The 13,170-nt window shown below is 46.0% G+C and overlaps 1 long non-coding RNA gene across 2 annotated transcripts; it reads left to right on the forward strand.

The window, feature by feature from the left end:
• Positions 1-44: 44 nt before the first annotated feature.
• Positions 45-12,759, forward strand: LOC133143769 (uncharacterized). 2 transcript variants are annotated; one of them, XR_009710480.1, is made up of 5 exons: positions 45-440; positions 800-864; positions 2,662-2,731; positions 8,159-8,216; positions 11,951-12,759. It is a non-coding gene; the product is annotated as an uncharacterized LOC133143769 (long non-coding RNA). The 2 variants fall into 2 exon arrangements; XR_009710479.1 differs by having other exon boundaries at positions 45-436.
• The last annotated feature ends 411 nt before the right edge of the window (positions 12,760-13,170 follow it).

The raw sequence follows: 13,170 nt of genomic DNA on the forward strand, positions 1-13,170 counted from the left end.
TTTTTGCTTGTTTTATTCAAGCTCATCACCAGCGAGGAGGCTGAGTGGGCGGAGACCTTTTAACATCCACCCCCGCGATTGGGCGACGCGCCGTGGCTCGCGCGGCCACTGGCCCGACTCGCTGTCAATCAAGCTTCGTCGCCGCTTCCCGCGCCATTCGACGTGCACGCGCGGAAGGGAACGCGCACGTCGCCGCTCTGAGACTGTCTGGAGTGTGTCTGAAATTGACAAAATAGGACACGGATTTCTCCCCCCCCCGAGCTTTACCCATTTTCTAGCTCGACTCCTTTCACCGAGGACACCTGGCCGTGGAATGTGGAATTTTATTTCACTGCCACTGGACTGTGGTTTTGTGCGAAATGGTATTTTTGGTGGCGAAGGAGGAAGAGACGTGAAAGTTTGGTGCGTCAGCAGATTTCGCTGAATGCACTGACAGGTAGGTGAGTTAGCTAACGTGCACCACCAACACGGCGCCGCTGGAATGCTCCATTTGAGCAAATGGTCTTTTGGACGACGCTTGAATGGAGTTTTAACGAACCCAATTACACGAACACGACGCTTAATGAGCACACGGACTTTGGCGCTAATTGACTTCCCGCGAACCAGGTGCGAGATGGCACGTTTGCGTCCCACGCAAGTCCACGTCACGCCACTCAAACTTTTTCTCATCTCCTCGCGTAAAGCCAAAATGTCCCTCCTAGCAATTAGAACACGCTTTGTGTCACCGAGTGTTCTCGGCCATGGTGTTCAAGAGTTGTCGATGAACGTTTATGTCTTTTGTCTGTTTCTTTATGCTCAGGAGGGTCTGCGTGTTGCGTTCAGGGTTCATGGAAAGAGCAGCGCTGCAGCAACCATGGAGAAAAGGTTGGTTGGGTTGGTTTGGTTTGGTTTGGAAACCTGTTTTGGAGTGAGAGAATATTGTGTATTTCTCTTCAAATACACAATTTAGTCTGCCACGTTGAGTCTCCAAACCTTTCCACATTAATTATTGCAATTAACAAGATGTCCCCAAACACTCGACTATGGTCAAATTTTTGACAGAATCAAAGAGAAACATGTAGTTTACAAGGGGTGGAGTCAAATAAGCTTAGGCTTCCTTCTACTCCCTTTTGAACAAATATGAATTTACGATCAAGAGAAAATTATAATGCAATATTTTTTTCTTCTTTCTTGTTATGTTCTATTGTACTATGGAGTTATCATTTTCTGTATTTTTTACTTTTTTTCTTGTATTTCTTTAATGTTCGAAATCAACAAACAAACCTTTTTACGTTGACATGCATACATTTTTCATCAAACACAATTTCCTCTTGAGTCATTGAAGAGTCTATGAACTCCATCAGCATTTATGCATCCTTCCATCCTTCCATCCATCCTTCCATCCATTTACTATATCACGTGTCCTCAAATTGGCTTGGTGGCTTTTCCATCGCATCCACACCTAAGTACAACATAGAATCTTTCTCGTGTTTTTAGTCGAAGCTAGCGTGCAAACACCTCAACGAGCTAGCTAACTAAGCCACGATGCCAGCGTGTTACCCAATGATCAGTATAGTTTGACAATTGTTGTAGCCTTTCACAGCTTTTATGCACAATTTCCATCCACGGGGCACAAATAAGGTTCAAAGGAATCTATTTAACATTTCCCTGCATGCAGTATTTTGCCCAGAACAGGATCCAAGAGTGTAATGTGTAACCCCCCCACTGCTCGTCTGCCGCCTCAGGCCTGTCTAGACATTTGTGCTCCACCACTGCAGTCTTCCCTCCTTTTAGGGGGCCAAGATGGCCGACTCCGCGTTGTAGCTAAAAACGCCATCCACGTCGCCGTTTTGTCTCATGCGCTCGGATTTCTGCGTACGCAATTTTCGACCACATCAATATGCGGCAAAGTGTTTTGACTGGTCGCTTCTGCCACCGCCGGCCGCGTTGTTGTGAAAAATGTCAAACTAATTCAACACATTTTCCAACAAAATTAGCTTCAGCATTTGTGCGGCACTTTTTAGTGAAACGTTATTCAATTCATTCTGCTAATTTCAGGTAACTACTATACTATTTTTAAGGGGGCGCAATAAATAACAAAGGGATATCATTTTACCATCACTACTCAAATTGAAAATAAGCTGTAGAAGTCTGGCTAAAAATAATATCTGCTTTGCTCTTTGCAATATGCGGAGGAACAGCAGATAGCCAACATAGACTGTAGTCATGTCGCTTTTAGAATGACATTTTGTTTAGTCATCTAGTATTTTCTTAGTTATTTTTTTTTTACTTTTATGTCTAATCTTTATCACGTCCAGTACCGTTACAAAAAAGGGTTGACAGTTAATTTTGGCAACACGTGTGAAAAGTGAATTGTTTCAACAAAACATGTTGTCACCAATGCCCCGCGAGCGGCTCTCTGCTGAGGTTTATCTGTTTGCCGTATCGGTGACCGGCCCAGACAGGATCGCTTGATTATCACTTACTTAGCGCGCATACGCACATTGCGGTGGTGTTCCTTTAATAGGCCTTTACTTGGCGATGGCCGACGCGCTTGAAAAGTTGCTGAAAAGGTGAGAAAGGGCGCGGCTGCTTCAGGTTCATTGATTTGGCTTTCAATTCCACCCACAGAGATTGCTCTTTGTCAAAAGTTTCTTTCATGTTTTTCCATTTTATCTTCAGGAAAAGCCGGCGTGTTCGCTGGAACGGGCATCGCTCGGCATCTACCTGGCCCCGGCCTTCCTTACGTCTGGTAAGAGCTCCGCTGACCCGTCCGTCCGTCCGTTCTTTCAAGAGCATTTTGGCTACATGTAAAGTGGGGAGAAGCAATTCCAGGAATGATTGCCTGAGGCAGGCAGGCAGGCGTGGGAGGGAGGGAGGGAGGGAGGGAGGTAGGTAGGTAGGTAGGTAGGTAGGTAGGTAGGTAGGTAGGTAGGTAGGTAGGTAGGTAGGTAGGTAGGTAGGTAGGTAGGTAGTTGCTGCTCCACTGCAGAGTTTCTCAAACTTTCATCTCGGAAGCCAAAAATATGGGTGGCTGACAAAATGTTTTTGTGTTGCCCATTGCTCAAGTAACGTTATGTAAGCCATTTCCTTCTCGTTGAAGTTTTGTGTCACCGTGTAAAACTGGCTGCAAAAATGACATTTGGTGTACTTGGGATTTATTTGGACTTTTTCGACGACAGTTTCTTTTTTTTCCGATTTAAAAGAAAAATATAATGGGCCGGCCGATGAATCTGTCTCCTTTGACGCTGTTACTTAAATCTCGGGGTGTACCAAAATGAAAGTTTGAAACGACAACAAGCAACTTAGCAAGCAGTTAGCAATACAATCGTACTACATTTGGGCAGTACCACTAGAGGGTGCTTGCGTACCACAGGTGGTATCAGTTTTGGATCAATTAAGTGAAATGAGATCATTTCCCATTGTGCACCTGATGACCGCACATTGCTTAGAAATGTTGAGATGGATGGATGGCACTTTAGTGTCTAGTTTGTTTGGCCTTGCTGGAGGTGTGTCTTTTCCCCAGTTGCATCCGTTCCGAGAATTTTAACTGTATTTCGTTGTTGTTGTTTTTTTGCCAATTGCACTGGAGGCTCACGTCCAAAACGCTGGGTCTTTCCGCTGTCTTTTTAGTCTCCGCCCACGGTGCAGTCACGAGGTGTGATGCCATAATGGTGTCTGGATGAAAGCAGCTGAGTTACAGCACAAGAGCACATTTCAATGTGTTTTTTTTTTTTTTCTTTTCCCCCGGCTGCAGCTGCCATTGTCTGTCACTGTCTTTTTTTTTTTTTTTTTTTTTTTTAAGAAATCGCTATTGCTCATTTGAAATGAAGGCCCGCTCTGTATTTTACGGTGTTTCCCGCCCGGCAGGCGGCCATTTGTTGCTCTTACTTTTTGTATTGTGCGACTACGCCGTGTTGTTGATGGTGCCGGGAAAAAAAACAGGCGGCCTCCATTTTAAGTTTGGAGACAAGAAGGGAAAACAAAAGGCCGCAACCCTAAAATAAAGACTCCGAGTGCTGATTGCGTTCATTTTTTTATTTCAAACTAAAACTCCCTCCGTGTGTGTGTTTTTAATTCAGAAATTGGCTTCAAAAGATATGTCAATATTGCATTTGGAATTTGAGCCGTCAGTTGGATTTTAGATGTCATTTGGCAAGGTGGTGTTTATTTCTACACATTTGAGTGAATACTCAAACCTGACGATTTAGATGTTATTTGGCAAAGTCGTTCGTTATCAGTGGATTGTTAATTTATGTACATTTGACTGAATATTCCAACCAAATTTTTCTGCATCTCAAAACATGAGATAAATTCCACACGTGAAAGTTTGATTCCAATCATTTCTCCACAATTTCTTTGCTGTCGTGCAGAGCCATTTGAATTCTCTTCTGCATATATTACTACAGGGAGAGGCTTGATACTATTTTTTGGTACAATGCATACGTTTGTTATTTTATTTTTACAAGCAATCAATGACATTGTACTTGTTCAGGGTGTGCATAGTGTAACCAAATGTTTCAATTTATACTACTGTCAATCAATTGTGTTTAGATTCTTCTGATAGTCGCGTTTTCCATCCCTGCTATTATGACAAATATTTTTGTACATATTTTCAGAGGAGAATGTGTGTATAAAACTGCAAACTTTTAGCTGTTGATTTAATTACTTCATGCAAAGCTAATTTTATGTGCCAACCTGTTTACATATTTTTTTTAATTCAGTATGATTGCAAAGAAAAAAAAAATGGGGAGGATATATTCCCCATGTAATGTATTATGTTGGTCACATATAATTGAGGTGTTATTAGTTTAGTAATCTAAGAGGAAATTGTATTGCATTTTTGTTCCTAAGGAGTCCAAAATTGACTGAATTGATCGGCGGATTGCAAGCCGCTAGAATAGAATAGATTAGAGCTTTTAATTGACTTCAATTGAAAGAGTGGAAACGGAAATGAAGACAATGGTTTTCAGCTCCGACACTACATGCCTGTGCCAAAAATGACCTGTGCTCATGAAATATTGCCCAAACTTGTCAATGAAAGTGTGTGTACATATGAAAAGCTTGGCTTCACTTCAAGTTCTTCACTCTATTTGTTTGCGACGGAGCTGCGCGCGGAACACGATACGGCACACAGCCGCAGTATTACTTCCTGTTCTCATCTTCAAATAACCTCCGAGCCCCCAAACTCCACTCCTTGCAAATGCCGTGAGCTCATCGAGAACACGGCGACAGACGGCTGCGGGCCCGAGCGAGTGAGCGAGCGAGCGAGCGTTGTTTGACTCCTCTCTCGCTCTCTTGCTCCCTGGCTCCCTGCTCGGTTTTGACACCGCTTACTTTGCGCGCCCAAACTTTTAGCCTCAGATGAACTTGGGCAACTTTGGGTGTTAACGTTCCAGCACCTTTAGATTGGAGGAAAGTAGAGCAGCTTCCTTCCTTCCTTCCTATTTTCAAAGCTTGCTGAATCGCTGTTTTGAACCCGTGTCTAAAAAGCAAAGCGTGAAGAGAAAGTCTGTCACCGAAATGCACAATTGCAATCATTGCTAATAAAGCCAGGCTCTCTTTGTTCCTTTGGCCCTTTTCCTTTTTCTATTGTATGGGCAAAATCCTGCACGTGCTGTGATTTGTGGTTCACTAAAACATGTGGCGCCTCAAAATGTTGTTAACCTCAATTTAGAGGTCCCAGTGGCTTTTCTTTTTTCTTTTTTTTTCTTTGGATGAATTTATTTTTTCCTTGCCCTATTTTCATCATTTTGCATGCAAATCTCCTATTTGGGCACCTGGACTACCTGTTTCCTCTTTGACCTTTGAGTCAATTTAGATGGGTGGGCAGAATTGGAGCCGCTTGACCCCACGACTAATTAGTAAATCATACATCTCTCTGAAGTGAAAGCGTGCTTGACGGCTAATAAGCACCTGGCCCGAGCAACGCTTCCTTATTGGCGCTCCCCGGACGTTTGCTATTTATTTGAGCCTCCGTCCAGGCTGGATGAGTTCACACAATGGCGTGGAAAGGTCAGCCCTAATGAAGTCGGGGGGTGCGACCCCTGGTATTCAGTAGCTCGGCGCGGGCCCCGTCCCTCGGCCGCCGCGACCGTGCCGCTTAATCCCCGTTTGATCCTAATTGATAGGCATTAACATGATCCTTATCCAAGAGCTGTGTTTTGTCTCCTCCTAACGCCAAGTGTGAAAGCGTTAGGCCAAATGTGAAATTGATATTCTGCCACATTTGTTTGTGTGTGCTTAACTCTGAAGAGCGCTTTGAGGCTCTTAACGGGACTTAGCACGTGACCCCCGGAAACTCCACCAGAGTACCGTTTTCCCTCGGGTCCTTTTCATCTTCATGGCTGGCCCAAGACTGTTTGGCTAACTGCTAGCTAATGAGCCTCTGTCGGAGCATTTGGGTTGCCATTCGAGCGCAAACGTGTGAACGCGGCGAGGCCTCTCAAGTCGCCGCAGGTGCCTTCCTTAACTTAAATCACTTTTCATGCCAGATTGAAGAAAAGCGTTCTTGAATTTTGGCCTTTGTGACAAGCCGCTGCCGTGCTCCGCCCACATTGTGCGGGTGGGAATCTTCAAATAATAACCACCAAGGTACCAAGTATATACCGTGGTCCCTTCAAACTTAAATGACATCGTTTGTGCCTTGCGTTGAATCTACTGGGTCGAGCTGTCTCCCAAATGTGAGTAAGACTCGCTGTGGGGGTGGCAATTTTTAGGGGCTCACGCCTGCGTTTGCTGCCAAAAGTTTTCAAGTAAGGACAATGAGCCATGAGCAATATAAACATTCTGTACAAATAAAGCTGACTCATTTCAGTTCATTTCATGCTCCACTGCCCATGGAGCGTCTTCTTGCTGGCGTGCGGCGCCACTTGGCCACCATAAGAGACATCCAACAAATATACAAAGATGAGTTTGGCTGCAATAATATGAGGCATTTGTCACACTCGTTATTTCTGTCCGTTCCTTAGCGCAAGCGCTTCCTTCCTTCCGGATGCTGATTCCGTTAGCCGTCAATGACGTCTGTAAGCGTTAGCCAGCGTCCATTTTGGTTGAATAGGTCGTAGCTATTAGCGACGTTGTTAAAGAGAAGTCACGTGGGAGTGAAAGCAGCCGCAATGCTTTGAGACGCCAGGTGTTGCTCGCTTCTCCTCGGATTCACGCGGCGGCGCTCGCTCGCTCGCTCGCTCGCTCGCTCTCGTCTAGTCTGGGATTGGATTTTTCGAAATAATGAGCAAGGCCCTGATGACATCACCCGAAGACCGACCGAGAACTCATGACAGCAGCCGTTGGTACGGAAGCGGGCGGCGCACTCCACTTGAATGCTCCATATGAGCCTGTGTTCGAGTGCTCACTCTAACTTCTTTTGCAAGAACCACACGGGAGACAGTATGCCCTTTTCCAACATCATAATAGGATCAAACTAATCTATCAATCCTAACAGCCTGCCTTCTGTTGCCCAGTATAGATTTTCAATTCAATTCAAACTGGATCTAAGTATTCAGTTCAGTTTGTCAGTTTCATTTTATTTAAAGGAAAGGTCGACATGTAACATCAAAGTTTCACAGACTGGCCTGAACTCTTTTACAGCAGGTTCCTATAACATTACATACATTTCAATACAATGTATACTATATATATATATATATAATTATTGTTAATGGTTGCAAGTTTGGTTTGTTATTAAAACATGTGTATATCTGTTTAAATTGCATAATAGAGGTGGCTGATCTGATCTGAAGGGGTATCTTATTCCAGATCAAAATAGATGTGCGGATAAATGAGTTAAGACCAAAATTGTTTTGCTATGCTGGGGTTCGGATGAAGTCCCGTGTAACTGAGCGGGTGATGCGAGCCTGTCTTTCATTACGGCCTGGGAGAAGTGAATTAACTATAGGTGGGAGAGAATTTGTGTGTAGTTGATAGAAGAGTTTTATTGCCATGAGAATTGTGTAATTCTGGAAGGTTAGCGCATTGGAGCGTGCAGGGATGGGTCCAGATTGATAGTCTGCTATGTATTTTGTATGCTCTATTGCAGTGGTCCCCAACCACCGGGCCGCGGACCGGTACCGGTCCGTGGGTCACTTGGTACCGGGCCGCCGCACATGGAGACCAAGCATCCTGCAATAAAAGACGAACCTTAATCACTCCGGGTGTCATTGTCTCCGATTACGTCTAGATGGGACCAGCTCGTTTCTGAGAAACAAACTCAGTGCTCCCACTAATTCAACGTAATGGTGAGTTTTATTTTTGTCATTTGTACTTGGTTTTATGTCAGTCATATCATTTTATTTCAACGTATTTATATATTTATTATGAATGTATTATTTATATAAATGCCGGTCCGCGAAAATATTTCTGACACGTAACCGGTCCGTGGCGCAAAAAAGGTTGGGGACCGCTGCTCTATTGTATAGTCTGGCTATAGGACGCAGAGTTTCTTTTGTGGTGAGAGACCAAATGGGAAGACACTATGATAGAATGTAGATAAATATTTGAGACATTATGGGTGAGATGTGGCCTAATCTTGTTGTAGACATACATTTTCTGTTTGAGCTTATTAGTGAGAGTGTTAACAGGTTTTTTGTAGGTGAGGTGGGAGTCTGAGTGCACTCCAAGATATTGATATATGTGTTTGTCACTACTAGAGTTTGATCGGATAGAGTAACGGGGACACTTATGGAGATGTTTTTCCTGGGGGAGTGGAAATGCATTATTTCATTTTTTTTCATGTTGATCGTCAGATGGTTTACTTTTAGCCAGTCATGTAGGAGCTGGAGATCAGAAGTAAGATTGGAGTTTATGGTTTCGATGTTCGAATCTGAGGTGAAAATAGTAACTGTGTCGTCAGCATATATGATTTGAGTTTGTTTGCATACGTTAGGCATGTCATTGATGTACATAATGAATAATAACGGTGTCGACTAAAACAGCAATGACCCATTGAGTGGAGCTGTCCAATTTTGCTCCTGCCTCCGGAAGCTTCAATGGCTAATGACGGACGCCGCAGCAACCACGCTTGTGCGCGTTGTACTCGCTCGGAGGCGGGCAGGCTGGGATGTGTACAATGAGGCAGGCGTCACGTCGCCAGTCTATATGATCTGCTTTTATTTGGACAAGGTGAGCCTGATTGGCGGAACGCTGACTGACGGATGAAAAGCTTCACGTCAAACGCCGCAGCCATCTTTGCGCATCACTGCCGAGACGCTCGTTGCGTTGCGTTGCGAAGACCGTAAAAGAGCAGATAAAAAGGCGGACTTATTTGCGCCCCTCGGGACTTGTCAAATTCCCCCCCAGCATTTTCATGCCATTTTTCTACCAAGCCGTCTGTGCTCTTTCCCATTCATGAATCGCTTTCCATTTGGTTTGGGTGGAGACTTTTCTTTTCGTAATCATGTCTGTGACGGACGGGGCTCAACAAATCCAAATACGGTGCTCACCACACTGAAATAAGGTCTTTTTAATGGCAACAGAATGGAAAGTGTTAGCATGTGCTTTGCTTCGTAGCAGATTTCATTTGGAATCTTTTCAGAAATCAGCCACTCGCTCCAGTATTGGTATTGGGATATTCAGTTCGCAATGAATGGCAATTATGCTCACAATATACTACGTATATGTATTTGACAATATCGTTCATTTCATTATTGTCCACATGGACCAACTTGGCACACACACGTGCACATCTCCTGACATCAAGGGCCTTTGCCACAAATGCGCCCGTTCATTTCCTCCCAGCTTTTGCCTTGCCACGCACGCATTGCGGAACGCCGTCTTCAAACATACCTGACTGACTTCCCTGTTGGAACATTTGAAAGAAAATCAACAGATTTGAGTCAGGAAGCAAAACAAATATTTTGGGTGCTAACGTAGTATGTGCACTGACGCTCACTAAAAACAATTGCTATTTTCTGATGATTTCTTTCTGGGTCACAGATCTGATCATGAGGTAGGTAGGTAGGTAGGTAGGTAGGTAGGTAGGTAGGTAGGTAGGTAGGTAGGTAGGTAGGTAGGTGTACGGGCTCCATTGACATGACTATTGCGTTTCGGCCTATAGGTATCTGTCAGCGTTCCATGGCTTTATTTGCGCTGGCCGTCTTTGAGGCTTCACTGTATGTTTGCTTATTTGTCCGGCTGGCCATCCATCCATCCATCCATCCATCCATCCATCCATCCATCCATCCATCCATCCCGTGTGTCTATTCAAACAGCGTTCCTTCTATTCAGCTTCTTCTCTCGCTGGCTGGGCTTTTTTCTCTCTCTCTCTCTCTCTCTCTCTCTCTCTCTCTCTCTCTCTCTCTCTCTCTCTCTCGCTCTCGCTCTCGCTCTCGCTCTCTCTCTCCTTCAAGCTTCCTTATTTGGGGAGCAGATGGCGAGGGCCGCGGAAGCGCCTCTTTTGTCCGAGCGCCCCTTGTGAAAAGCGTCTGTCCTGCCTAATGTAATCAGTGGCACCGGAAGGGTCCGTTTGGGGGTGTGAAAGGAGACAATCGGGGTCTCGGACACGTCTCGATTACACAAACGTAGAGTTCATCTTCCGAGCCAGCCCCCTCTTCTCTTCTTCTCCCAGGAAGATCCCCGCTCTTTGATCAGCGGAGGGTGGAGGCGCCCGAATCCGTGTTTACCCTGCCCGCACTTGGCTAGCTATGGCTGACCCCTCCCTCCCTCCCTACCTCCCTCCCTCCCTCCCTACCTCCCTCCCTCCCGCCTTCCTTCCGGAAGCAACTGCAGGGAGCCGGTTTGATACCGTGACCTGTCTAGACGCCCTCGGCCGTTGCCCCGGCGTTGCCGAGAGGACGTGGTGAACTCTGACCTCAAATATAGTTGGAAAGGAGCCACTGTGCTCTCGCTCTCCCCCTCGCTCCCTTTTTTTTTTTAAATATATATTTTCAGAGGCCGAGGTGCAAGCGGAGTGGGTCAGTCAGCGCTGACCTGCTCAGAAACACGAGTCGCAGGATTGTTTGAAATTTCAAGTTTAGATTTTCAGACAATCATGTTGCTTAAGAGCTGCTTTTGATGACTTTTTAAATATCAGTCAATGAAAAGTGGTGATTTAATGTTCTCACGGACAGCCACTTTTGATTCAATAGCATATGTCAGTTGCAAATCTTTGTTTTTAGAAATATTTACTCTGTCTGTCTTGTTCTATGTGGATTCCTCATCAAGCATTCTCTTTTCTTTTTGCCAGTGTTGTGCCGCCGCCATCATGGCTGCCGTTGACCCCGCCCTCTCTGGCCCGTCACTCAGCAGCGGTTAAAATGGCAGCGAGGGAGGGAGGGAGGGAGGGAGGGAGACGCCCGACACGCTGAGCTCGGGCATGCTCGACTGAGCTGGGACTTTCCTTGTATGCCCGATTATTTTTTGGCTTATTTTTATGGACCTCTCTTGAATTGCGCCACTTGGATCTAAATCCAAAAGATAGCAAGCTAATGGACCACCAGTTGCACCCCAGCCAGGCTACTGCTGTTATAAAAGCCATTTTGATTTGTCGAAAAAGTGACTATTTCTCCAGCCCAGCTCTGTGTGCAAAATGCAGGCAAAAGTGCCGCTTGTCTTGATTGCAATTTCCTGGCCAGCATTAAGCGTCTTTAAAGGCCCGTCCGTCTTTGGCCGGCTGCCGTTTTAAAGTCAGCTTTAGGCCCACGCATGATGGGAGCCCGTGCTTAGCCCTGAACACACGCTCACTATCCACACGCCCCATTGTTGCGCTAGCTTGCTTTGTCCGCTTAAGCGCTCGCTCATCTTTGATTGCCATTTGAAGCGCTTTCCTTCTCGGTGAACTGGCTTCCCATTTCACTAAATGAGTTGACTCACTTTCAGATGACTCTCACACTTGACAACAAGTCAATTGTTTGCTGAGGAAGAAAACAATCTATTTTTAGCCCTACCTACTCATGCTGAGTGACACTTTGCCATTGGCCCTTGCCGTGATGAACGTCTTGTTGGTTTTTTTTTCCCTTCCCTTCCCTTTTCACAGTGCAGAGAGCTGGGAGAAGGCTTGGAGAAAGATGTCATGCGCGGGATGGGCTGCTGCGCGTGCCGATGCTCTCGCCACCGTGGCAGCAGCAGCAGAAGCAGCAGCAGCAGCAGCAGCACCGAGCTCCCGCTTTGTGCTTCTCTCATGCAGCCGTGATGCAGAAGCACCAGGTGAGTGGCGACAACCTACCGACTCTGATCCATCCTTGACCCTCACTCGCCAAATGGCCACAACTTTTCTACATTTTCATTTGTAAAACAAAAGCAAGAAACGATCCATGTGGGAGAGCGTTTAACCACAAACATGCTCCACTTTTCCACCCCCACCAAAATACTTTCCAGAAAGTAAATGCAATGTTTATCATGCTAACATCAACACATGACAATGCTTCACTATTGTTATGATAACAACAACAACAATAATGATGATAATGACCACACTAACAATAATAACAATCATAATGTCTATTATGGCCAGGCAGGTAGGCAGGTAGGCAGGTAGGCAGGCAGGCAGCCAGCCAGCCAGCCAGCCAGCCAGCCAGCCAGCCAGCCAGCCAGCCAGCCAGCCAGCCAGCCAGCCAGGCACCAGCGCCCTGCCCTGCCCTGCCCTGCCCTGCCCTGCCCTGCCCTGCCCTGGCCGGCCATACTTGAGAGATCAAGGGTTACCAAGGTGCTTGCCGGAACCCGGGCCTCAATGCCAGCCACAAAATACTCATTTCCTTTGCACGCTAGCTTGTTGGAGTGGGGATTCAGTCGGGGTCACCGACACGGGTTTGTTCCCCCCCCCGTTTCCGTCTCGAATGCAAACAACCTCGTCGCCATCTTCTGCTTGTACAGTAGGCATTTTTATGTTTTTTTTTATCCGGCACCAAACGGAGGCGCCTCGCAAGTTCGCTTCTCATTCTTGCCACTGAACGGCGGCGGCATTAACTTGTATTCTAACAAGATTAAAATATATTGGTCCTGGGGATTAGCATACTTTGGTGTCTTTTCACCTCGCCACAGTGGACTTTGATCTGCGTTGCGAGGCCAAAGTCCTCCTGGCTTGGACCTGGCCGTCCGAGTGCCAAGTGTGAAATTGGCCTGATGTCATCCCCATTCTTCACCTTTTTACGTCTTTCACCACTTTTAATGATGTTTCCGCCACAGCGCACCTCGGAGCAGATTCCACCGCCAAGCATGTGTGTAAATGACACCGTGGAGGGGGGATTGGGGAGCAGG

Source organism: Syngnathus typhle, linkage group LG19, assembly GCF_033458585.1.
Source record: "Syngnathus typhle isolate RoL2023-S1 ecotype Sweden linkage group LG19, RoL_Styp_1.0, whole genome shotgun sequence".
NCBI classification, from domain to species: Eukaryota; Metazoa; Chordata; class Actinopteri; order Syngnathiformes; family Syngnathidae; genus Syngnathus; species Syngnathus typhle.